Source organism: Crinia signifera, unplaced genomic scaffold, assembly GCF_055691185.1.
Source record: "Crinia signifera unplaced genomic scaffold, ASM5569118v1 HAP2_SCAFFOLD_277, whole genome shotgun sequence".
Classification (NCBI taxonomy): domain Eukaryota; kingdom Metazoa; phylum Chordata; class Amphibia; order Anura; family Myobatrachidae; genus Crinia; species Crinia signifera.
Genome location: NW_028142170.1, coordinates 59,559 through 85,397, shown reverse-complemented (window position 1 = coordinate 85,397; position 25,839 = coordinate 59,559). Strand labels below are relative to the sequence as shown.

Genomic DNA, 25,839 nt, shown 5'->3' with positions numbered 1-25,839 from the left:
TACTACTTGGCGATGATGTAATTACTGCCTAAAAATGTTAATGTCTGCCAATTGAAAAGAGATCAAGTAGAGTCCAATGTAAAATTAAGCCAAATGATTGTCCATTATGTGGATATTTGAAATGTGACAAATAATGTACAGACTTTTCTTGGCTCAAAACATATTCTCCCTAGCTCATGTGATGAGGCTAAAACGAACCTAAATACTGAAGGAAAGAAGAATTAAATAAAGTTTTGCAGTTGTAAAACATTTGTTTCTGGAGATTATTTCAGATGAAATGACATTTAGCCTCTGCATATTCAATAGTTTCTTTATCATTTTAATGAGTGAAGACAATGAAACCAATAGTCCATTTAAAATTTTCACAGGAATTTGCCAGCCTGTACAGATACTCAATGAACAATGAGTATATGAAGCAACAACAATTAAAAGATGCCTGCCTCAATGGGTGATTTTCCACTTTGCAAAGTTCTCCATTTCACAAAGAACAATCTGTTTTTAAAAAGATACTCGCCTGAACCGGGATATGCCAAAGAAAATTTCCTTTGTTGAAAACGGAAAAAGATTTGTATTATTGATAGAATAAACAGAGAAGTTTAGCTTTTAGAGTCTCTTGATGAAATATTTTTTCTGCATCTGAGCTTATGCTGCAGATCATTAGATACCATAAATATACACGCCCGAACAGGGACTTGAACCCTGGACCCTCAGATTAAAAGTCTGATGCTCTTCCGACTGAGCTATCCAGGCTCTGATGTTCTCATTGTGCCATCCCAGAAAGTAATATTTTACTTGGAAAAGCTCTGTTTATTAAACGCACAACAGAATTGTTTAAAAGGATCTCATCCGAACAGGGACTTGAACCCTGGACCCTCAGATTAAAAGTCTGATGCTCTACCGACTGAGCTATCCAGGCTCTAGTAGGAAAATGATGCCAGTTTAGAAGGTTCTGCAAACTATAAAAAAGGGAAAATTTTAGTACGCAAAAATGGAAAAAGATCTGTGTTACTGAAAGTATAAACTGAGAAGTTTGACTTGTAGGACCTCTTGACAAAACACAAATGATATGCCTCTAGGTTTACAGTGCAGATCATTAGATGCCATCAATATTAGCACCCTTCAAAAATGTCTTTCCATTCTAATAGATGAAGAAAATTGATTTGTTACTAGTCTAATTGAAATGCTGTGTGCCTCTCTCAGTACGATGAATTTGAGTCTCTGATGAAATGTAGCCTTCCAGATTTAATTTTTAACTGTACTACTTGGCGATGATGTAATTACTGCCTAAAAATGTTAATGTCTGCCAATTGAAAAGAGATCAAGTAGAGTCCAATGTAAAATTAAGCCAAATGATTGTCCATTATGTGGATATTTGAAATGTGACAAATAATGTACAGACTTTTCTTGGCTCAAAACATATTCTCCCTAGCTCATGTGATGAGGCTAAAACGAACCTAAATACTGAAGGAAATAAGAATTAAATAAAGTTTTGCAGTTGTAAAACATTTGTTTTTGGAGATTATTTCAGATGAAATGACATTTAGCCTCTGCATATTCAATAGTTTCTTTATCATTTTAATGAGTGAAGACAATGAAACCAATAGTCCATTTAAAATTTTCACAGGAATTTGCCAGCCTGTACAGATACTCAATGAACAATGAGTATATGAAGCAACAACAATTAAAAGATGCCTGCCTCAATGGGTGATTTTCCACTTTGCAAAGTTCTCCATTTCACAAAGAACAATCTGTTTTTAAAAAGATACTCGCCTGAACCGGGATATGCCAAAGAAAATTTCCTTTGTTGAAAACGGAAAAAGATTTGTATTATTGATAGAATAAACAGAGAAGTTTAGCTTTTAGAGTCTCTTGATGAAATATTTTTTCTGCATCTGAGCTTATGCTGCAGATCATTAGATACCATAAATATACACGCCCGAACAGGGACTTGAACCCTGGACCCTAAGATTAAAAGTCTGATGCTCTACCGACTGAGCTATCCAGGCTCTGATGTTCTCATTGTGCCATCCCAGAAAGTAATATTTTACTTGGAAAAGCTGTTTATTAAACGCACAACAGAATTATTTAAAAGGATCTCGCCCGAACAGGGACTTGAACCCTGGACCCTCAGATTAAAAGCCTGATGCTCTACCGACTGAGCTATCCAGGCTCTGGTAGGAAAATGATGCCAGTTTAGAAGGTTCTGCAAACTATAAAAAAGGGAAAATTTTAGTACGCAAAAATGGAAAAAGATCTGTGTTACTGAAAGTATAAACTGAGAAGTTTGACTTGTAGGACCTCTTGACAAAACACAAATGATATGCCTCTAGGTTTACAGTGCAGATCATTAGATGCCATCAATATTAGCACCCTTCAAAAATGTCTTTCCATTCTAATAGATGAAGAAAATTGATTTGTTACTAGTCTAATTGAAATGCTGTGTGCCTCTCACAGTACGATGAATTTGAGTCTCTGATGAAATGTAGCCTTCCAGATTTAATTTTTAACTGTACTACTTGGCGATGATGTAATTACTGCCTAAAAATGTTAATGTCTGCCAATTGAAAAGAGATCAAGTAGAGTCCAATGTAAAATTAAGCCAAATGATTGTCCATTATGTGGATATTTGAAATGTGACAAATAATGTACAGACTTTTCTTGGCTCAAAACATATTCTCCCTAGCTCATGTGATGAGGCTAAAACGAACCTAAATACTGAAGGAAAGAAGAATTAAATAAAGTTTTGCAGTTGTAAAACATTTGTTTCTGGAGATTATTTCAGATGAAATGACATTTAGCCTCTGCATATTCAATAGTTTCTTTATCATTTTAATGAGTGAAGACAATGAAACCAATAGTCCATTTAAAATTTTCACAGGAATTTGCCAGCCTGTACAGATACTCAATGAACAATGAGTATATGAAGCAACAACAATTAAAAGATGCCTGCCTCAATGGGTGATTTTCCACTTTGCAAAGTTCTCCATTTCACAAAGAACAATCTGTTTTTAAAAAGATACTCGCCTGAACCGGGATATGCCAAAGAAAATTTCCTTTGTTGAAAACGGAAAAAGATTTGTATTATTGATAGAATAAACAGAGAAGTTTAGCTTTTAGAGTCTCTTGATGAAATATTTTTTCTGCATCTGAGCTTATGCTGCAGATCATTAGATACCATAAATATACACGCCCGAACAGGGACTTGAACCCTGGACCCTCAGATTAAAAGTCTGATGCTCTTCCGACTGAGCTATCCAGGCTCTGATGTTCTCATTGTGCCATCCCAGAAAGTAATATTTTACTTGGAAAAGCTCTGTTTATTAAACGCACAACAGAATTGTTTAAAAGGATCTCATCCGAACAGGGACTTGAACCCTGGACCCTCAGATTAAAAGTCTGATGCTCTACCGACTGAGCTATCCAGGCTCTAGTAGGAAAATGATGCCAGTTTAGAAGGTTCTGCAAACTATAAAAAAGGGAAAATTTTAGTACGCAAAAATGGAAAAAGATCTGTGTTACTGAAAGTATAAACTGAGAAGTTTGACTTGTAGGACCTCTTGACAAAACACAAATGATATGCCTCTAGGTTTACAGTGCAGATCATTAGATGCCATCAATATTAGCACCCTTCAAAAATGTCTTTTCATTCTAATAGATGAAGAAAATTGATTTGTTACTAGTCTAATTGAAATGCTGTGTGCCTCTCACAGTACGATGAATTTGAGTCTCTGATGAAATGTAGCCTTCCAGATTTAATTTTTAACTGTACTACTTGGCGATGATGTAATTACTGCCTAAAAATGTTAATGTCTGCCAATTGAAAAGAGATCAAGTAGAGTCCAATGTAAAATGAGGCCAAATGATTGTCCATTATGTGGATATTTGAAATGTGACAAATAATGTACAGACTTTTCTTGGCTCAAAACATATTCTCCCTAGCTCATGTGATGAGGCTAAAACGAACCTAAATACTGAAGGAAAGAAGAATTAAATAAAGTTTTGCAGTTGTAAAACATTTGTTTCTGGAGATTATTTCAGATGAAATGACATTTAGCCTCTGCATATTCAATAGTTTCTTTATCATTTTAATGAGTGAAGACAATGAAACCAATAGTCCATTTAAAATTTTCACAGGAATTTGCCAGCCTGTACAGATACTCAATGAACAATGAGTATATGAAGCAACAACAATTAAAAGATGCCTGCCTCAATGGGTGATTTTCCACTTTGCAAAGTTCTCCATTTCACAAAGAACAATCTGTTTTTAAAAAGATACTCGCCTGAACCGGGATATGCCAAAGAAAATTTCCTTTGTTGAAAACGGAAAAAGATTTGTATTATTGATAGAATAAACAGAGAAGTTTAGCTTTTAGAGTCTCTTGATGACATATTTTTTCTGCATCTGAGTTTATGCTGCAGATCATTAGATACCATAAATATACACGCCCGAACAGGGACTTGAACCCTGGACCCTCAGATTAAAAGTCTGATGCTCTACCGACTGAGCTATCCAGGCTCTGATGTTCTCATTGTGCCATCCCAGAAAGTAATATTTTACTTGGAAAAGCTCTGTTTATTAAACGCACAACAGAATTGTTTAAAAGGATCTCATCCGAACAGGGACTTGAACCCTGGACCCTCAGATTAAAAGTCTGATGCTCTACCGACTGAGCTATCCAGGCTCTAGTAGGAAAATGATGCCAGTTTAGAAGGTTCTGCAAACTATAAAAAAGGGAACATTTTAGTACGCAAAAATGGAAAAAGATCTGTGTTACTGAAAGTATAAACTGAGAAGTTTGACTTGTAGGACCTCTTGACAAAACACAAATGATATGCCTCTAGGTTTACAGTGCAGATCATTAGATGCCATCAATATTAGCACCCTTCAAAAATGTCTTTCCATTCTAATAGATGAAGAAAATTGATTTGTTACTAGTCTAATTGAAATGCTGTGTGCCTCTCTCAGTACGATGAATTTGAGTCTCTGATGAAATGTAGCCTTCCAGATTTAATTTTTAACTGTACTACTTGGCGATGATGTAATTACTGCCTAAAAATGTTAATGTCTGCCAATTGAAAAGAGATCAAGTAGAGTCCAATGTAAAATTAAGCCAAATGATTGTCCATTATGTGGATATTTGAAATGTGACAAATAATGTACAGACTTTTCTTGGCTCAAAACATATTCTCCCTAGCTCATGTGATGAGGCTAAAACGAACCTAAATACTGAAGGAAAGAAGAATTAAATAAAGTTTTGCAGTTGTAAAACATTTGTTTCTGGAGATTATTTCAGATGAAATGACATTTAGCCTCTGCATATTCAATAGTTTCTTTATCATTTTAATGAGTGAAGACAATGAAACCAATAGTCCATTTAAAATTTTCACAGGAATTTGCCAGCCTGTACAGATACTCAATGAACAATGAGTATATGAAGCAACAACAATTAAAAGATGCCTGCCTCAATGGGTGATTTTCCACTTTGCAAAGTTCTCCATTTCACAAAGAACAATCTGTTTTTAAAAAGATACTCGCCTGAACCGGGATATGCCAAAGAAAATTTCCTTTGTTGAAAACGGAAAAAGATTTGTATTATTGATAGAATAAACAGAGAAGTTTAGCTTTTAGAGTCTCTTGATGAAATATTTTTTCTGCATCTGAGCTTATGCTGCAGATCATTAGATACCATAAATATACACGCCCGAACAGGGACTTGAACCCTGGACCCTCAGATTAAAAGTCTGATGCTCTACCGACTGAGCTATCCAGGCTATGATGTTCTCATTGTGCCATCCCAGAAAGTAATATTTTACTTGGAAAAGCTGTTTATTAAACGCACAACAGAATTGTTTAAAAGGATCTCGCCCGAACAGGGACTTGAACCCTGGACCCTCAGATTAAAAGTCTGATGCTCTACCGACTGAGCTATCCAGGCTCTGGTAGGAAAATTATGCCAGTTTAGAAGGTTCTGCAAACTATAAAAAAGGGAAAATTTTAGTACGCAAAAATGGAAAAAGATCTGTGTTACTGAAAGTATAAACTGAGAAGTTTAACTTGTAGGACCTCTTGACAAAACACAAATGATATGCCTCTAGGTTTACAGTGCAGATCATTAGATGCCATCAATATTAGCACCCTTCAAAAATGTCTTTCCATTCTAATAGATGAAGAAAATTGATTTGTTACTAGTCTAATTGAAATGCTGTGTGCCTCTCACAGTACGATGAATTTGAGTCTCTGATGAAATGTAGCCTTCCAGATTTAATTTTTAACTGTACTACTTGGCGATGATGTAATTACTGCCTAAAAATGTTAATGTCTGCCAATTGAAAAGAGATCAAGTAGAGTCCAATGTAAAATGAGGCCAAATGATTGTCCATTATGTGGATATTTGAAATGTGACAAATAATGTACAGACTTTTCTTGGCTCAAAACATATTCTCCCTAGCTCATGTGATGAGGCTAAAACGAACCTAAATACTGAAGGAAAGAAGAATTAAATAAAGTTTTGCAGTTGTAAAACATTTGTTTCTGGAGATTATTTCAGATGAAATGACATTTAGCCTCTGCATATTCAATAGTTTCTTTATCATTTTAATGAGTGAAGACAATGAAACCAATAGTCCATTTAAAATTTTCACAGGAATTTGCCAGCCTGTACAGATACTCAATGAACAATGAGTATATGAAGCAACAACAATTAAAAGATGCCTGCCTCAATGGGTGATTTTCCACTTTGCAAAGTTCTCCATTTCACAAAGAACAATCTGTTTTTAAAAAGATACTCGCCTGAACCGGGATATGCCAAAGAAAATTTCCTTTGTTAAAAACGGAAAAAGATTTGTATTATTGATATAATAAACAGAGAAGTTTAGCTTTTAGAGTCTCTTGATGAAATATTTTTTCTGCATCTGAGCTTATGCTGCAGATCATTAGATACCATAAATATACACGCCCGAACAGGGACTTGAACCCTGGACCCTCAGATTAAAAGTCTGATGCTCTACCGACTGAGCTATCCAGGCTCTAGTAGAAAAATGATGCCAGTTTAGAAGGTTCTGCAAACTATAAAAAAGGGAAAATTTTAGTACGCAAAAATGGAAAAAGATCTGTGTTACTGAAAGTATAAACTGAGAAGTTTGACTTGTAGGACCTCTTGACAAAACACAAATGATATGCCTCTAGGTTTACAGTGCAGATCATTAGATGCCATCAATATTAGCACCCTTCAAAAATGTCTTTTCATTCTAATAGATGAAGAAAATTGATTTGTTACTAGTCTAATTGAAATGCTGTGTGCCTCTCACAGTACGATGAATTTGAGTCTCTGATGAAATGTAGCCTTCCAGATTTAATTTTTAACTGTACTACTTGGCGATGATGTAATTACTGCCTAAAAATGTTAATGTCTGCCAATTGAAAAGAGATCAAGTAGAGTCCAATGTAAAATGAGGCCAAATGATTGTCCATTATGTGGATATTTGAAATGTGACAAATAATGTACAGACTTTTCTTGGCTCAAAACATATTCTCCCTAGCTCATGTGATGAGGCTAAAACGAACCTAAATACTGAAGGAAAGAAGAATTAAATAAAGTTTTGCAGTTGTAAAACATTTGTTTCTGGAGATTATTTCAGATGAAATGACATTTAGCCTCTGCATATTCAATAGTTTCTTTATCATTTTAATGAGTGAAGACAATGAAACCAATAGTCCATTTAAAATTTTCACAGGAATTTGCCAGCCTGTACAGATACTCAATGAACAATGAGTATATGAAGCAACAACAATTAAAAGATGCCTGCCTCAATGGGTGATTTTCCACTTTGCAAAGTTCTCCATTTCACAAAGAACAATCTGTTTTTAAAAAGATACTCGCCTGAACCGGGATATGCCAAAGAAAATTTCCTTTGTTGAAAACGGAAAAAGATTTGTATTATTGATATAATAAACAGAGAAGTTTAGCTTTTAGAGTCTCTTGATGAAATATTTTTTCTGCATCTGAGCTTATGCTGCAGATCATTAGATACCATAAATATACACGCCCGAACAGGGACTTGAACCCTGGACCCTCAGATTAAAAGTCTGATGCTCTACCGACTGAGCTATCCAGGCTCTGGTAGGAAAATGATGCCAGTTTAGAAGGTTCTGCAAACTATAAAAAAGGGAAAATTTTAGTACGCAAAAATGGAAAAAGATCTGTGTTACTGAAAGTATAAACTGAGAAGTTTGACTTGTAGGACCTCTTGACAAAACACAAATGATATGCCTCTAGATTTACAGTGCAGATCATTAGATGCCATCAATATTAGCACCCTTCAAAAATGTCTTTCCATTCTAATAGATGAAGAAAATTGATTTGTTACTAGTCTAATTGAAATGCTGTGTGCTTCTCTCAGTACGATGAATTTGAGTCTCTGATGAAATGTAGCCTTCCAGATTTAATTTTTAACTGTACTACTTGGCGATGATGTAATTACTGCCTAAAAATGTTAATGTCTGCCAATTGAAAAGAGATCAAGTAGAGTCCAATGTAAAATTAAGCCAAATGATTGTCCATTATGTGGATATTTGAAATGTGACAAATAATGTACAGACTTTTCTTGGCTCAAAACATATTCTCCCTAGCTCATGTGATGAGGCTAAAACGAACCTAAATACTGAAGGAAAGAAGAATTAAATAAAGTTTTGCAGTTGTAAAACATTTGTTTCTGGAGATTATTTCAGATGAAATGACATTTAGCCTCTGCATATTCAATAGTTTCTTTATCATTTTAATGAGTGAAGACAATGAAACCAATAGTCCATTTAAAATTTTCACAGGAATTTGCCAGCCTGTACAGATACTCAATGAACAATGAGTATATGAAGCAACAACAATTAAAAGATGCCTGCCTCAATGGGTGATTTTCCACTTTGCAAAGTTCTCCATTTCACAAAGATCAATCTGTTTTTAAAAAGATACTCGCCTGAACCGGGATATGCCAAAGAAAATTTCCTTTGTTGAAAACGGAAAAAGATTTGTATTATTGATAGAATAAACAGAGAAGTTTAGCTTTTAGAGTCTCTTGATGAAATATTTTTTCTGCATCTGAGCTTATGCTGCAGATCATTAGATACCATAAATATACACGCCGAACAGGGACTTGAACCCTGGACCCTCAGATTAAAAGTCTGATGCTCTACCGACTGAGCTATCCAGGCTCCGATGTTCTCATTGTGCCGTCCAAGAAAGTAATATTTTACTTGGAAAAGCTGTTTATTAAACGCACAACAGAATTGTTTAAAAGGATCTCGCCCGAACAGGGACTTGAACTCTGGACCCTCAGATTAAAAGTCTGATGCTCTACCGACTGAGCTATCCAGGCTCTGGTAGGAAAATGATGCCAGTTTAGAAGGTTCTGCAAACTATAAAAAAGGGAAAATTTTAGTACGCAAAAATGGAAAAAGATCTGTGTTACTGAAAGTATAAACTGAGAAGTTTGACTTGTAGGACCTCTTGACAAAACACAAATGATATGCCTCTAGGTTTACAGTGCAGATCATTAGATGCCATGAATATTAGCACCCTTCAAAAATGTCTTTCCATTCTAATAGATGAAGAAAATTGATTTGTTACTAGTCTAATTGAAATGCTGTGTGCCTCTCACAGTACGATGAATTTGAGTCTCTGATGAAATGTAGCCTTCCAGATTTAATTTTTAACTGTACTACTTGGCGATGATGTAATTACTGCCTAAAAATGTTAATGTCTGCCAATTGAAAAGAGATCAAGTAGAGTCCAATGTAAAATGAGGCCAAATGATTGTCCATTATGTGGATATTTGAAATGTGACAAATAATGTACAGACTTTTCTTGGCTCAAAACATATTCTCCCTAGCTCATGTGATGAGGCTAAAACGAACCTAAATACTGAAGGAAAGAAGAATTAAATAAAGTTTTGCAGTTGTAAAACATTTGTTTCTGGAGATTATTTCAGATGAAATGACATTTAGCCTCTGCATATTCAATAGTTTCTTTATCATTTTAATGAGTGAAGACAATGAAACCAATAGTCCATTTAAAATTTTCACAGGAATTTGCCAGCCTGTACAGATACTCAATGAACAATGAGTATATGAAGCAACAACAATTAAAAGATGCCTGCCTCAATGGGTGATTTTCCACTTTGCAAAGTTCTCCATTTCACAAAGAACAATCTGTTTTTAAAAAGATACTCGCCTGAACCGGGATATGCCAAAGAAAATTTCCTTTGTTGAAAACGGAAAAAGTTTTGTATTATTGATAGAATAAACAGAGAAGTTTAGCTTTTAGAGTCTCTTGATGAAATATTTTTTCTGCATCTGAGCTTATGCTGCAGATCATTAGATACCATAAATATACACGCCCGAACAGGGACTTGAACCCTGGACCCTCAGATTAAAAGTCTGATGCTCTACCGACTGAGCTATCCAGGCTCTGATGTTCTCATTGTGCCATCCCAGAAAGTAATATTTTACTTGGAAAAGCTGTTTATTAAACGCACAACAGAATTGTTTAAAAGGATCTCGCCCGAACAGGGACTTGAACCCTCAGATTAAAAGTCTGATGCTCTACCGACTGAGCTATCCAGGCTCTGGTAGGAAAATGATGCCAGTTTAGAAGGTTCTGCAAACTATAAAAAAGGGAAAATTTTAGTACGCAAAAATGGAAAAAGATCTGTGTTACTGAAAGTATAAACTGAGAAGTTTGACTTGTAGGACCTCTTGACAAAACACAAATGATATGCCTCTAGGTTTACAGTGCAGATCATTAGATGCCATCAATATTAGCACCCTTCAAAAATGTCTTTCCATTCTAATAGATGAAGAAAATTGATTTGTTACTAGTCTAATTGAAATGCTGTGTGCCTCTCACAGTACGATGAATTTGAGTCTCTGATGAAATGTAGCCTTCCAGATTTAATTTTTAACTGTACTACTTGGCGATGATGTAATTACTGCCTAAAAATGTTAATGTCTGCCAATTGAAAAGAGATCAAGTAGAGTCCAATGTAAAATGAGGCCAAATGATGGTCCATTATGTGGATATTTGAAATGTGACAAATAATGTACAGACTTTTCTTGGCTCAAAACATATTCTCCCTAGCTCATGTGATGAGGCTAAAACGAACCTAAATACTGAAGGAAAGAAGAATTAAATAAAGTTTTGCAGTTGTAAAACATTTGTTTCTGGAGATTATTTCAGATGAAATGACATTTAGCCTCTGCATATTCAATAGTTTCTTTATCATTTTAATGAGTGAAGACAATGAAACCAATAGTCCATTTAAAATTTTCACAGGAATTTGCCAGCCTGTACAGATACTCAATGAACAATGAGTATATGAAGCAACAACAATTAAAAGATGCCTGCCTCAATGGGTGATTTTCCACTATGCAAAGTTCTCCATTTCACAAAGAACAATCTGTTTTTAAAAAGATACTCGCCTGAACCGGGATATGCCAAAGAAAATTTCCTTTGTTGAAAACGGAAAAAGATTTGTATTATTGATAGAATAAATAGAGAAGTTTAGCTTTTAGAGTCTCTTGATGAAATATTTTTTCTGCATCTGAGCTTATGCTGCAGATCATTAGATACCATAAATATACACGCCCGAACAGGGACTTGAACCCTGGACCCTCAGATTAAAAGTCTGATGCTCTACCGACTGAGCTATCCAGGCTCTGATGTTCTCATTGTGCCATCCCAGAAAGTAATATTTTACTTGGAAAAGCTGTTTATTAAACGCACAACAGAATTGTTTAAAAGGATCTCGTCCGAACAGGGACATGAACCCTGGACCCTCAGATTAAAATTCTGATGCTCTACCGACTGAGCTATCCAGGCTCTGGTAGGAAAATGATGCCAGTTTAGAAGGTTCTGCAAACTATAAAAAAGGGAAAATTTTAGTACGCAAAAATGGAAAAAGATCTGTGTTACTGAAAGTATAAACTGAGAAGTTTGACTTGTAGGACCTCTTGACAAAACACAAATGATATGCCTCTAGGTTTACAGTGCAGATCATTAGATGCCATCAATATTAGCACCCTTCAAAAATGTCTTTCCATTCTAATAGATGAAGAAAATTGATTTGTTACTAGTCTAATTGAAATGCTGTGTGCCTCTCACAGTACGATGAATTTGAGTCTCTGATGAAATGTAGCCTTCCAGATTTAATTTTTAACTGTACTACTTGGCGATGATGTAATTACTGCCTAAAAATGTTAATGTCTGCCAATTGAAAAGAGATCAAGTAGAGTCCAATGTAAAATTAAGCCAAATGATTGTCCATTATGTGGATATTTGAAATGTGACAAAAAATGTACAGACTTTTCTTGGCTCAAAACATATTCTCCCTAGCTCATGTGATGAGGCTAAAACGAACCTAAATACTGAAGGAAAGAAGAATTAAATAAAGTTTTGCAGTTGTAAAACATTTGTTTCTGGAGATTATTTCAGATGAAATGACATTTAGCCTCTGCATATTCAATAGTTTCTTTATCATTTTAATGAGTGAAGACAATGAAACCAATAGTCCATTTAAAATTTTCACAGGAATTTGCCAGCCTGTACAGATACTTAATGAACAATGAGTATATGAAGCAACAACAATTAAAAGATGCCTGCCGCAATGGGTGATTTTCCACTTTGCAAAGTTCTCCATTTCACAAAGAACAATCTGTTTTTAAAAAGATACTTGCCTGAACCGGGATATGCCAAAGAAAATTTCCTTTGTTGAAAACGGAAAAAGATTTGTATTATTGAAAGAATAAACAGAGAAGTTTAGCTTTTAGAGTCTCTTGATGAAATATTTTTTCTGCATCTGAGCTTATGCTGCAGATCATTAGATACCATAAATATACACGCCCGAACAGGGACTTGAACCCTGGACCCTCAGATTAAAAGTCTGATGCTCTACCGACTGAGCTATCCAGGCTCTGATGTTCTCATTGTGCCATCCCAGAAAGTAATATTTTACTTGGAAAAGCTGTTTATTAAACGCACAACAGAATTGTTTAAAAGGATCTCGCCCGAACAGGGACTTGAACCCTGGACCCTCAGATTAAAAGTCTGATGCTCTACCGACTGAGCTATCCAGGTTCTGGTAGGAAAATGATGCCAGTTTAGAAGGTTCTGCAAACTATAAAAAAGGGAAAATTTTAGTACGCAAAAATGGAAAAAGATCTGTGTTACTGAAAGTATAAACTGAGAAGTTTGACTTGTAGGACCTCTTGACAAAACACAAATGATATGCCTCTAGGTTTACAGTGCAGATCATTAGATGCCATCAATATTAGCACCCTTCAAAAATGTCTTTCCATTCTAATAGATGAAGAAAATTGATTTGTTACTAGTCTAATTGAAATGCTGTGTGCCTCTCTCAGTACGATGAATTTGAGTCTCTGATGAAATGTAGCCTTCCAGATTTAATTTTTAACTGTACTACTTGGCGATGATGTAATTACTGCCTAAAAATGTTAATGTCTGCCAATTGAAAAGAGATCAAGTAGAGTCCAATGTAAAATTAAGCCAAATGATTGTCCATTATGTGGATATTTGAAATGTGACAAATAATGTACAGACTTTTCTTGGCTCAAAACATATTCTCCCTAGCTCATGTGATGAGGCTAAAACGAACCTAAATACTGAAGGAAAGAAGAATTAAATAAAGTTTTGCAGTTGTAAAACATTTGTTTCTGGATATTATTTCAGATGAAATGACATTTAGCCTCTGCATATTCAATAGTTTCTTTATCATTTTAATGAGTGAAGACAATGAAACCAATAGTCCATTTAAAATTTTCACAGGAATTTGCCAGCCTGTACAGATACTCAATGAACAATGAGTATATGAAGCAACAACAATTAAAAGATGCCTGCCTCAATGGGTGATTTTCCACTTTGCAAAGTTCTCCATTTCACAAAGAACAATCTGTTTTTAAAAAGATACTCGCCTGAACCGGGATATGCCAAAGAAAATTTCCTTTGTTGAAAACGGAAAAAGATTTGTATTATTGATAGAATAAACAGAGAAGTTTAGCTTTTAGAGTCTCTTGATGAAATATTTTTTCTGCATCTGAGCTTATGCTGCAGATCATTAGATACCATAAATATACACGCCCGAACAGGGACTTGAACCCTGGACCCTCAGATTAAAAGTCTGATGCTCTACCGACTGAGCTATCCAGGCTCTGATGTTCTCATTGTGCCATCCCAGAAAGTAATATTTTACTTGGAAAAGCTGTTTAATAAACGCACAACAGAATTGTTTAAAAGGATCTCGCCCGAACAGGGACTTGAACCCTGGACCCTCAGATTAAAAGTCTGATGCTCTACCGACTGAGCTATCCAGGCTCTAGTAGGAAAATGATGCCAGTTTAGAAGGTTCTGCAAACTATAAAAAAGGGAAAATTTTAGTACGCAAAAATGGAAAAAGATCTGTGTTACTGAAAGTATAAACTGAGAAGTTTGACTTGTAGGACCTCTTGACAAAACACAAATGATATGCCTCTAGGTTTACAGTGCAGATCATTAGATGCCATCAATATTAGCACCCTTCAAAAATGTCTTTCCATTCTAATAGATGAAGAAAATTGATTTGTTACTAGTCTAATTGAAATGCTGTGTGCCTCTCTCAGTACGATGAATTTGAGTCTCTGATGAAATGTAGCCTTCCAGATTTAATTTTTAACTGTACTACTTGGCGATGATGTAATTACTGCCTAAAAATGTTAATGTCTGCCAATTGAAAAGAGATCAAGTAGAGTCCAATGTAAAATTAAGCCAAATGATTGTCCATTATGTGGATATTTGAAATGTGACAAATAATGTACAGACTTTTCTTGGCTCAAAACATATTCTCCCTAGCTCATGTGATGAGGCTAAAACGAACCTAAATACTGAAGGAAAGAAGAATTAAATAAAGTTTTGCAGTTGTAAAACATTTGTTTCTGGATATTATTTCAGATGAAATGACATTTAGCCTCTGCATATTCAATAGTTTCTTTATCATTTTAATGAGTGAAGACAATGAAACCAATAGTCCATTTAAAATTTTCACAGGAATTTGCCAGCCTGTACAGATACTCAATGAACAATGAGTATATGAAGCAACAACAATTAAAAGATGCCTGCCTCAATGGGTGATTTTCCACTTTGCAAAGTTCTCCATTTCACAAAGAACAATCTGTTTTTAAAAAGATACTCGCCTGAACCGGGATATGCCAAAGAAAATTTCCTTTGTTGAAAACGGAAAAAGATTTGTATTATTGATAGAATAAACAGAGAAGTTTAGCTTTTAGAGTCTCTTGATGAAATATTTTTTCTGCATCTGAGCTTATGCTGCAGATCATTAGATACCATAAATATACACGCCCGAACAGGGACTTGAACCCTGGACCCTCAGATTAAAAGTCTGATGCTCTACCGACTGAGCTATCCAGGCTCTGATGTTCTCATTGTGCCATCCCAGAAAGTAATATTTTACTTGGAAAAGCTGTTTATTAAACGCACAACAGAATTGTTTAAAAGGATCTCGCCCGAACAGGGACTTGAACCCTGGGCCCTCAGATTAAAAGTCTGATGCTCTACCGACTGAGCTATCCAGGCTCTGGTAGGAAAATGATGCCAGTTTAGAAGGTTCTGCAAACTATAAAAAAGGGAAAATTTTAGTACGCAAAAATGGAAAAAGATCTGTGTTACTGAAAGTATAAACTGAGAAGTTTGACTTGTAGGACCTCTTGACAAAACACAAATGATATGCCTCTAGGTTTACAGTGCAGATCATTAGATGCCATCAATATTAGCACCCTTCAAAAATGTCTTTCCATTCTAATAGATGAAGAAAATTGATTTGTTACTAGTCTAATTGAAATGCTGTGTGCCTCTCACAGTACGATGAATTTGAGTCTCTGATGAAATGTAGCCTTCCAGATTTAATTTTTAACTGTACTACTTGGCGATGATGTAATTACTGCCTAAAAATGTTAATGTCTGCCAATTGAAAAGAGATCAAGTAGAGTCCAATGTAAAATGAGGCCAAATGATTGTCCATTATGTGGATATTTGAAATGTGACAAATAATGTACAGACTTTTCTTGGCTCAAAACATATTCTCCCTAGCTCATGTGATGAGGCTAAAACGAACCTAAATACTGAAGGAAAGAAGAATTAAATAAAGTTTTGCAGTTGTAAAACATTTGTTTCTGGAGATTATTTCAGATGAAATGACATTTAGCCTCTGCATATTCAATAGTTTCTTTATCATTTTAATGAGTGAATACAATGAAACCAATAGTCCATTTAAAATTTTCACAGGAATTTGCCAGCCTGTACAGATACTCAATGAACAATGAGTATATGAAGCAACAACAATTAAAAGATGCCTGCCTCAATGGGTGATTTTCCACTTTGCAAAGTTCTCCATTTCACAAAGAACAATCTGTTTTTAAAAAGATACTCGCCTGAACCGGGATATGCCAAAGAAAATTTCCTTTGTTGAAAACGGAAAAAGATTTGTATTATTGATAGAATAAACAGAGAAGTTTAGCTTTTAGAGTCTCTTGATGAAATATTTTTTCTGCATCTGAGCTTATGCTGCAGATCATTAGATACCATAAATATACACACCCGAACAGGGACTTGAACCCTGGACCCTAAGATTAAAAGTCTGATGCTCTACCGACTGAGCTATCCAGGCTCTGATGTTCTCATTGTGCCATCCCAGAAAGTAATATTTTACTTGGAAAAGCTGTTTATTAAACGCACAACAGAATTATTTAAAAGGATCGCGCCCGAACAGGGACTTGAACCCTGGACCCTCAGATTAAAAGCCTGATGCTCTACCGACTGAGCTATCCAGGCTCTGGTAGGAAAATGATGCCAGTTTAGAAGGTTCTGCAAACTATAAAAAAGGGAAAATTTTAGTACGCAAAAATGGAAAAAGATCTGTGTTACTGAAAGTATAAACTGAGAAGTTTGACTTGTAGGACCTCTTGACAAAACACAAATGATATGCCTCTAGGTTTACAGTGCAGATCATTAGATGCCATCAATATTAGCACCCTTCAAAAATGTCTTTCCATTCTAATAGATGAAGAAAATTGATTTGTTACTAGTCTAATTGAAATGCTGTGTGCCTCTCACAGTACGATGAATTTGAGTCTCTGATGAAATGTAGCCTTCCAGATTTAATTTTTAACTGTACTACTTGGCGATGATGTAATTACTGCCTAAAAATGTTAATGTCTGCCAATTGAAAAGAGATCAAGTAGAGTCCAATGTAAAATGAGGCCAAATGATTGTCCATTATGTGGATATTTGAAATGTGACAAATAATGTACAGACTTTTCTTGGCTCAAAACATATTCTCCCTAGCTCATGTGATGAGGCTAAAACGAACCTAAATACTGAAGGAAAGAAGAATTAAATAAAGTTTTGCAGTTGTAAAACATTTGTTTCTGGAGATTATTTCAGATGAAATGACATTTAGCCTCTGCATATTCAATAGTTTCTTTATCATTTTAATGAGTGAAGACAATGAAACCAATAGTCCATTTAAAATTTTCACAGGAATTTGCCAGCCTGTACAGATACTAAATGAACAATGAGTATATGAATCAACAACAATTAAAAGATGCCTGCCTCAATGGGTGATTTTCCACTTTGCAAAGTTCTCCATTTCACAAAGAACAATCTGTTTTTAAAAAGATACTCGCCTGAACCGGGATATGCCAAAGAAAATTTCCTTTGTTGAAAACGGAAAAAGATTTGTATTATTGATATAATAAACAGAGAAGTTTAGCTTTTAGAGTCTCTTGATGAAATATTTTTTCTGCATCTGAGCTTATGCTGCAGATCATTAGATACCATAAATATACACGCCCGAACAGGGACTTGAACCCTGGACCCTCAGATTAAAAGTCTGATGCTCTACCGACTGAGCTATCCAGGCTCTGGTAGGAAAATGATGCCAGTTTAGAAGGTTCTGCAAACTATAAAAAAGGGAAAATTTTAGTACGCAAAAATGGAAAAAGATCTGTGTTACTGAAAGTATAAACTGAGAAGTTTGACTTGTAGGACCTCTTGACAAAACACAAATGATATGCCTCTAGGTTTACAGTGCAGATCATTAGATGCCATCAATATTAGCACCCTTCAAAAATGTCTTTCCATTCTAATAGATGAAGAAAATTGATTTGTTACTAGTCTAATTGAAATGCTGTGTGCCTCTCTCAGTACGATGAATTTGAGTCTCTGATGAAATGTAGCCTTCCAGATTTAATTTTTAACTGTACTACTTGGCGATGATGTCATTACTGCCTAAAAATGTTAATGTCTGCCAATTGAAAAGAGATCAAGTAGAGTCCAATGTAAAATTAAGCCAAATGATTGTCCATTATGTGGATATTTGAAATGTGACAAATAATGTACAGACTTTTCTTGGCTCAAAACATATTCTCCCTAGCTCATGTGATGAGGCTAAAACGAACCTAAATACTGAAGGAAATAAGAATTAAATAAAGTTTTGCAGTTGTAAAACATTTGTTTTTGGAGATTATTTCAGATGAAATGACATTTAGCCTCTGCATATTCAATAGTTTCTTTATCATTTTAATGAGTGAAGACAATGAAACCAATAGTCCATTTAAAATTTTCACAGGAATTTGCCAGCCTGTACAGATACTCAATGAACAATGAGTATATGAAGCAACAACAATTAAAAGATGCCTGCCTCAATGGGTGATTTTCCACTTTGCAAAGTTCTCCATTTCACAAAGAACAATCTGTTTTTAAAAAGATACTCGCCTGAACCGGGATATGCCAAAGAAAATTTCCTTTGTTGAAAACGGAAAAAGATTTGTATTATTGATAGAATAAACAGAGAAGTTTAGCTTTTAGAGTCTCTTGATGAAATATTTTTTCTGCATCTGAGCTTATGCTGCAGATCATTAGATACCATAAATATACACGCCCGAACAGGGACTTGAACCCTGGACCCTAAGATTAAAAGTCTGATGCTCTACCGACTGAGCTATCCAGGCTCTGATGTTCTCATTGTGCCATCCCAGAAAGTAATATTTTACTTGGAAAAGCTGTTTATTAAACGCACAACAGAATTATTTAAAAGGATCTCGCCCGAACAGGGACTTGAACCCTGGACCCTCAGATTAAAAGCCTGATGCTCTACCGACTGAGCTATCCAGGCTCTGGTAGGAAAATGATGCCAGTTTAGAAGGTTCTGCAAACTATAAAAAAGGGAAAATTTTAGTACGCAAAAATGGAAAAAGATCTGTGTTACTGAAAGTATAAACTGAGAAGTTTGACTTGTAGGACCTCTTGACAAAACACAAATGATATGCCTCTAGGTTTACAGTGCAGATCATTAGATGCCATCAATATTAGCACCCTTCAAAAATGTCTTTCCATTCTAATAGATGAAGAAAATTGATTTGTTACTAGTCTAATTGAAATGCTGTGTGCCTCTCACAGTACGATGAATTTGAGTCTCTGATGAAATGTAGCCTTCCAGATTTAATTTTTAACTGTACTACTTGGCGATGATGTAATTACTGCCTAAAAATGTTAATGTCTGCCAATTGAAAAGAGATCAAGTAGAGTCCAATGTAAAATTAAGCCAAATGATTGTCCATTATGTGGATATTTGAAATGTGACAAATAATGTACAGACTTTTCTTGGCTCAAAACATATTCTCCCTAGCTCATGTGATGAGGCTAAAACGAACCTAAATACTGAAGGAAAGAAGAATTAAATAAAGTTTTGCAGTTGTAAAACATTTGTTTCTGGAGATTATTTCAGATGAAATGACATTTAGCCTCTGCATATTCAATAGTTTCTTTATCATTTTAATGAGTGAAGACAATGAAACCAATAGTCCATTTAAAATTTTCACAGGAATTTGCCAGCCTGTACAGATACTCAATGAACAATGAGTATATGAAGCAACAACAATTAAAAGATGCCTGCCTCAATGGGTGATTTTCCACTTTGCAAAGTTCTCCATTTCACAAAGAACAATCTGTTTTTAAAAAGATACTCGCCTGAACCGGGATATGCCAAAGAAAATTTCCTTTGTTGAAAACGGAAAAAGATTTGTATTATTGATAGAATAAACAGAGAAGTTTAGCTTTTAGAGTCTCTTGATGAAATATTTTTTCTGCATCTGAGCTTATGCTGCAGATCATTAGATACCATAAATATACACGCCCGAACAGGGACTTGAACCCTGGACCCTCAGATTAAAAGTCTGATGCTCTTCCGACTGAGCTATCCAGGCTCTGATGTTCTCATTGTGCCATCCCAGAAAGTAATATTTTACTTGGAAAAGCTCTGTTTATTAAACGCACAACAGAATTGTTTAAAAGGATCTCATCCGAACAGGGACTTGAACCCTGGACCCTCAGATTAAAAGTCTGATGCTCTACCGACTGAGCTATCCAGGCTCTAGTAGGAAAATGATGCCAGTTTAGAAGGTTCTGCAAACTATAAAAAAGGGAAAATTTTAGTACGCAAAAATGGAAAAAGATCTGTGTTACTGAAAGTATAAACTGAGAAGTTTGACTTGTAGGACCTCTTGACAAAACACAAATGATATGCCTCTAGGTTTACAGTGCAGATCATTAGATGCCATCAATATTAGCACCCTTCAAAAATGTCTTTTCATTCTAATAGATGAAGAAAATTGATTTGTTACTAGTCTAATTGAAATGCTGTGTGCCTCTCACAGTACGATGAATTTGAGTCTCTGATGAAATGTAGCCTTCCAGATTTAATTTTTAACTGTACTACTTGGCGATGATGTAATTACTGCCTAAAAATGTTAATGTCTGCCAATTGAAAAGAGATCAAGTAGAGTCCAATGTAAAATGAGGCCAAATGATTGTCCATTATGTGGATATTTGAAATGTGACAAATAATGTACAGACTTTTCTTGGCTCAAAACATATTCTCCCTAGCTCATGTGATGAGGCTAAAACGAACCTAAATACTGAAGGAAAGAAGAATTAAATAAAGTTTTGCAGTTGTAAAACATTTGTTTCTGGAGATTATTTCAGATGAAATGACATTTAGCCTCTGCATATTCAATAGTTTCTTTATCATTTTAATGAGTGAAGACAATGAAACCAATAGTCCATTTAAAATTTTCACAGGAATTTGCCAGCCTGTACAGATACTCAATGAACAATGAGTATATGAAGCAACAACAATTAAAAGATGCCTGCCTCAATGGGTGATTTTCCACTTTGCAAAGTTCTCCATTTCACAAAGAACAATCTGTTTTTAAAAAGATACTCGCCTGAACCGGGATATGCCAAAGAAAATTTCCTTTGTTGAAAACGGAAAAAGATTTGTATTATTGATAGAATAAACAGAGAAGTTTAGCTTTTAGAGTCTCTTGATGACATATTTTTTCTGCATCTGAGTTTATGCTGCAGATCATTAGATACCATAAATATACACGCCCGAACAGGGACTTGAACCCTGGACCCTCAGATTAAAAGTCTGATGCTCTACCGACTGAGATGTTCTCATTGTGCCATCCCAGAAAGTAATATTTTACTTGGAAAAGCTCTGTTTATTAAACGCACAACAGAATTGTTTAAAAGGATCTCATCCGAACAGGGACTTGAACCCTGGACCCTCAGATTAAAAGTCTGATGCTCTACCGACTGAGCTATCCAGGCTCTAGTAGGAAAATGATGCCAGTTTAGAAGGTTCTGCAAACTATAAAAAAGGGAACATTTTAGTACGCAAAAATGGAAAAAGATCTGTGTTACTGAAAGTATAAACTGAGAAGTTTGACTTGTAGGACCTCTTGACAAAACACAAATGATATGCCTCTAGGTTTACAGTGCAGATCATTAGATGCCATCAATATTAGCACCCTTCAAAAATGTCTTTCCATTCTAATAGATGAAGAAAATTGATTTGTTACTAGTCTGATTGAAATGCTGTGTGCCTTTCTCAGTACGATGAATTTGAGTCTCTGATGAAATGTAGCCTTCCAGATTTAATTTTTAACTGTACTACTTGGCGATGATGTAATTACTGCCTAAAAATGTTAATGTCTGCCAATTGAAAAGAGATCAAGTAGAGTCCAATGTAAAATTAAGCCAAATGATTGTCCATTATGTGGATATTTGAAATGTGACAAATAATGTACAGACTTTTCTTGGCTCAAAACATATTCTCCCTAGCTCATGTGATGAGGCTAAAACGAACCTAAATACTGAAGGAAAGAAGAATTAAATAAAGTTTTGCAGTTGTAAAACATTTGTTTCTGGAGATTATTTCAGATGAAATGACATTTAGCCTCTGCATATTCAATAGTTTCTTTATCATTTTAATGAGTGAAGACAATGAAACCAATAGTCCATTTAAAATTTTCACAGGAATTTGCCAGCCTGTACAGATACTCAATGAACAATGAGTATATGAAGCAACAACAATTAAAAGATGCCTGCCTCAATGGGTGATTTTCCACTTTGCAAAGTTCTCCATTTCACAAAGAACAATCTGTTTTTAAAAAGATACTCGCCTGAACCGGGATATGCCAAAGAAAATTTCCTTTGTTGAAAACGGAAAAAGATTTGTATTATTGATAGAATAAACAGAGAAGTTTAGCTTTTAGAGTCTCTTGATGAAATATTTTTTCTGCATCTGAGCTTATGCTGCAGATCATTAGATACCATAAATATACACGCCCGAACAGGGACTTGAACCCTGGACCCTCAGATTAAAAGTCTGATGCTCTACCGACTGAGCTATCCAGGCTATGATGTTCTCATTGTGCCATCCCAGAAAGTAATATTTTACTTGGAAAAGCTGTTTATTAAACGCACAACAGAATTGTTTAAAAGGATCTCGCCCGAACAGGGACTTGAACCCTGGACCCTCAGATTAAAAGTCTGATGCTCTACCGACTGAGCTATCCAGGCTCTGGTAGGAAAATTATGCCAGTTTAGAAGGTTCTGCAAACTATAAAAAAGGGAAAATTTTAGTACGCAAAAATGGAAAAAGATCTGTGTTACTGAAAGTATAAACTGAGAAGTTTAACTTGTAGGACCTCTTGACAAAACACAAATGATATGCCTCTAGGTTTACAGTGCAGATCATTAGATGCCATCAATATTAGCACCCTTCAAAAATGTCTTTCCATTCTAATAGATGAAGAAAATTGATTTGTTACTAGTCTAATTGAAATGCTGTGTGCCTCTCACAGTACGATGAATTTGAGTCTCTGATGAAATGTAGCCTTCCAGATTTAATTTTTAACTGTACTACTTGGCGATGATGTAATTACTGCCTAAAAATGTTAATGTCTGCCAATTGAAAAGAGATCAAGTAGAGTCCAATGTAAAATGAGGCCAAATGATTGTCCATTATGTGGATATTTGAAATGTGACAAATAATGTACAGACTTTTCTTGGCTCAAAACATATTCTCCCTAGCTCATGTGATGAGGCTAAAACGAACCTAAATACTGAAGGAAAGAAGAATTAAATAAAGTTTTGCAGTTGTAAAACATTTGTTTCTGGAGATTATTTCAGATGAAATGACATTTAGCCTCTGCATATTCAATAGTTTCTTTATCATTTTAATGAGTGAAGACAATGAAACCAATAGTCCATTTAAAATTTTCACAGGAATTTGCCAGCCTGTACAGATACTCAATGAACAATGAGTATATGAAGCAACAACAATTAAAAGATGCCTGCCTCAATGGGTGATTTTCCACTTTGCAAAGTTCTCCATTTCACAAAGAACAATCTGTTTTTAAAAAGATACTCGCCTGAACCGGGATATGCCAAAGAAAATTTCCTTTGTTGAAAACGGAAAAAGATTTGTATTATTGATAGAATAAACAGAGAAGTTTAGCTTTTAGAGTCTCTTGATGACATATTTTTTCTGCATCTGAGTTTATGCTGCAGATCATTAGATACCATAAATATACACGCCCGAACAGGGACTTGAACCCTGGACCCTCAGATTAAAAGTCTGATGCTCTACCGACTGAGATGTTCTCATTGTGCCATCCCAGAAAGTAATATTTTACTTGGAAAAGCTCTGTTTATTAAACGCACAACAGAATTGTTTAAAAGGATCTCATCCGAACAGGGACTTGAACCCTGGACCCTCAGATTAAAAGTCTGATGCTCTACCGACTGAGCTATCCAGGCTCTAGTAGGAAAATGATGCCAGTTTAGAAGGTTCTGCAAACTATAAAAAAGGGAACATTTTAGTACGCAAAAATGGAAAAAGATCTGTGTTACTGAAAGTATAAACTGAGAAGTTTGACTTGTAGGACCTCTTGACAAAACACAAATGATATGCCTCTAGGTTTACAGTGCAGATCATTAGATGCCATCAATATTAGCACCCTTCAAAAATGTCTTTCCATTCTAATAGATGAAGAAAATTGATTTGTTACTAGTCTGATTGAAATGCTGTGTGCCTCTCTCAGTACGATGAATTTGAGTCTCTGATGAAATGTAGCCTTCCAGATTTAATTTTTAACTGTACTACTTGGCGATGATGTAATTACTGCCTAAAAATGTTAATGTCTGCCAATTGAAAAGAGATCAAGTAGAGTCCAATGTAAAATTAAGCCAAATGATTGTCCATTATGTGGATATTTGAAATGTGACAAATAATGTACAGACTTTTCTTGGCTCAAAACATATTCTCCCTAGCTCATGTGATGAGGCTAAAACGAACCTAAATACTGAAGGAAAGAAGAATTAAATAAAGTTTTGCAGTTGTAAAACATTTGTTTCTGGAGATTATTTCAGATGAAATGACATTTAGCCTCTGCATATTCAATAGTTTCTTTATCATTTTAATGAGTGAAGACAATGAAACCAATAGTCCATTTAAAATTTTCACAGGAATTTGCCAGCCTGTACAGATACTCAATGAACAATGAGTATATGAAGCAACAACAATTAAAAGATGCCTGCCTCAATGGGTGATTTTCCACTTTGCAAAGTTCTCCATTTCACAAAGAACAATCTGTTTTTAAAAAGATACTCGCCTGAACCGGGATATGCCAAAGAAAATTTCCTTTGTTGAAAACGGAAAAAGATTTGTATTATTGATAGAATAAACAGAGAAGTTTAGCTTTTAGAGTCTCTTGATGAAATATTTTTTCTGCATCTGAGCTTATGCTGCAGATCATTAGATACCATAAATATACACGCCCGAACAGGGACTTGAACCCTGGACCCTCAGATTAAAAGTCTGATGCTCTACCGACTGAGCTATCCAGGCTATGATGTTCTCATTGTGCCATCCCAGAAAGTAATATTTTACTTGGAAAAGCTGTTTATTAAACGCACAACAGAATTGTTTAAAAGGAACTCGCCCGAACAGGGACTTGAACCCTGGACCCTCAGATTAAAAGTCTGATGCTCTACCGACTGAGCTATCCAGGCTCTGGTAGGAAAATTATGCCAGTTTAGAAGGTTCTGCAAACTATAAAAAAGGGAAAATTTTAGTACGCAAAAATGGAAAAAGATCTGTGTTACTGAAAGTATAAACTGAGAAGTTTAACTTGTAGGACCTCTTGACAAAACACAAATGATATGCCTCTAGGTTTACAGTGCAGATCATTAGATGCCATCAATATTAGCACCCTTCAAAAATGTCTTTCCATTCTAATAGATGAAGAAAATTGATTTGTTACTAGTCTAATTGAAATGCTGTGTGCCTCTCACAGTACGATGAATTTGAGTCTCTGATGAAATGTAGCCTTCCAGATTTAATTTTTAACTGTACTACTTGGCGATGATGTAA

At 35.2% G+C, this 25,839-nt stretch overlaps 17 non-coding genes across 17 annotated transcripts; all 17 read right to left on the bottom strand.

The window, feature by feature from the left end:
- Nucleotides 1-4,443: 4,443 nt before the first annotated feature.
- On the bottom strand, nt 4,444-4,516 carry TRNAK-UUU (transfer RNA lysine (anticodon UUU)). Its single transcript has one exon. It is a non-coding gene; the product is annotated as a tRNA-Lys (tRNA).
- Nucleotides 4,517-5,699: 1,183 nt separating this feature from the next.
- TRNAK-UUU (transfer RNA lysine (anticodon UUU)) lies at nt 5,700-5,772 on the bottom strand. Its single transcript has one exon. It is a non-coding gene; the product is annotated as a tRNA-Lys (tRNA).
- Nucleotides 5,773-5,863: 91 nt separating this feature from the next.
- TRNAK-UUU (transfer RNA lysine (anticodon UUU)) lies at nt 5,864-5,936 on the bottom strand. The gene has a single exon. It is a non-coding gene; the product is annotated as a tRNA-Lys (tRNA).
- Nucleotides 5,937-6,953: 1,017 nt separating this feature from the next.
- On the bottom strand, nt 6,954-7,026 carry TRNAK-UUU (transfer RNA lysine (anticodon UUU)). The gene has a single exon. It is a non-coding gene; the product is annotated as a tRNA-Lys (tRNA).
- A 1,017-nt stretch (nt 7,027-8,043) lies between these two features.
- TRNAK-UUU (transfer RNA lysine (anticodon UUU)) lies at nt 8,044-8,116 on the bottom strand. Its single transcript has one exon. It is a non-coding gene; the product is annotated as a tRNA-Lys (tRNA).
- A 2,270-nt stretch (nt 8,117-10,386) lies between these two features.
- On the bottom strand, nt 10,387-10,459 carry TRNAK-UUU (transfer RNA lysine (anticodon UUU)). Its single transcript has one exon. It is a non-coding gene; the product is annotated as a tRNA-Lys (tRNA).
- A 1,174-nt stretch (nt 10,460-11,633) lies between these two features.
- Nucleotides 11,634-11,706, bottom strand: TRNAK-UUU (transfer RNA lysine (anticodon UUU)). The gene has a single exon. It is a non-coding gene; the product is annotated as a tRNA-Lys (tRNA).
- A 1,181-nt stretch (nt 11,707-12,887) lies between these two features.
- On the bottom strand, nt 12,888-12,960 carry TRNAK-UUU (transfer RNA lysine (anticodon UUU)). The gene has a single exon. It is a non-coding gene; the product is annotated as a tRNA-Lys (tRNA).
- A 1,181-nt stretch (nt 12,961-14,141) lies between these two features.
- Nucleotides 14,142-14,214, bottom strand: TRNAK-UUU (transfer RNA lysine (anticodon UUU)). The gene has a single exon. It is a non-coding gene; the product is annotated as a tRNA-Lys (tRNA).
- Nucleotides 14,215-14,305: 91 nt separating this feature from the next.
- On the bottom strand, nt 14,306-14,378 carry TRNAK-UUU (transfer RNA lysine (anticodon UUU)). Its single transcript has one exon. It is a non-coding gene; the product is annotated as a tRNA-Lys (tRNA).
- Nucleotides 14,379-15,395: 1,017 nt separating this feature from the next.
- Nucleotides 15,396-15,468, bottom strand: TRNAK-UUU (transfer RNA lysine (anticodon UUU)). Its single transcript has one exon. It is a non-coding gene; the product is annotated as a tRNA-Lys (tRNA).
- Nucleotides 15,469-15,559: 91 nt separating this feature from the next.
- TRNAK-UUU (transfer RNA lysine (anticodon UUU)) lies at nt 15,560-15,632 on the bottom strand. The gene has a single exon. It is a non-coding gene; the product is annotated as a tRNA-Lys (tRNA).
- A 2,271-nt stretch (nt 15,633-17,903) lies between these two features.
- On the bottom strand, nt 17,904-17,976 carry TRNAK-UUU (transfer RNA lysine (anticodon UUU)). The gene has a single exon. It is a non-coding gene; the product is annotated as a tRNA-Lys (tRNA).
- Nucleotides 17,977-22,745: 4,769 nt separating this feature from the next.
- On the bottom strand, nt 22,746-22,818 carry TRNAK-UUU (transfer RNA lysine (anticodon UUU)). Its single transcript has one exon. It is a non-coding gene; the product is annotated as a tRNA-Lys (tRNA).
- A 91-nt stretch (nt 22,819-22,909) lies between these two features.
- TRNAK-UUU (transfer RNA lysine (anticodon UUU)) lies at nt 22,910-22,982 on the bottom strand. Its single transcript has one exon. It is a non-coding gene; the product is annotated as a tRNA-Lys (tRNA).
- Nucleotides 22,983-25,241: 2,259 nt separating this feature from the next.
- Nucleotides 25,242-25,314, bottom strand: TRNAK-UUU (transfer RNA lysine (anticodon UUU)). The gene has a single exon. It is a non-coding gene; the product is annotated as a tRNA-Lys (tRNA).
- Nucleotides 25,315-25,405: 91 nt separating this feature from the next.
- TRNAK-UUU (transfer RNA lysine (anticodon UUU)) lies at nt 25,406-25,478 on the bottom strand. Its single transcript has one exon. It is a non-coding gene; the product is annotated as a tRNA-Lys (tRNA).
- Between the last annotated feature and the right edge of the window lie 361 nt (nt 25,479-25,839).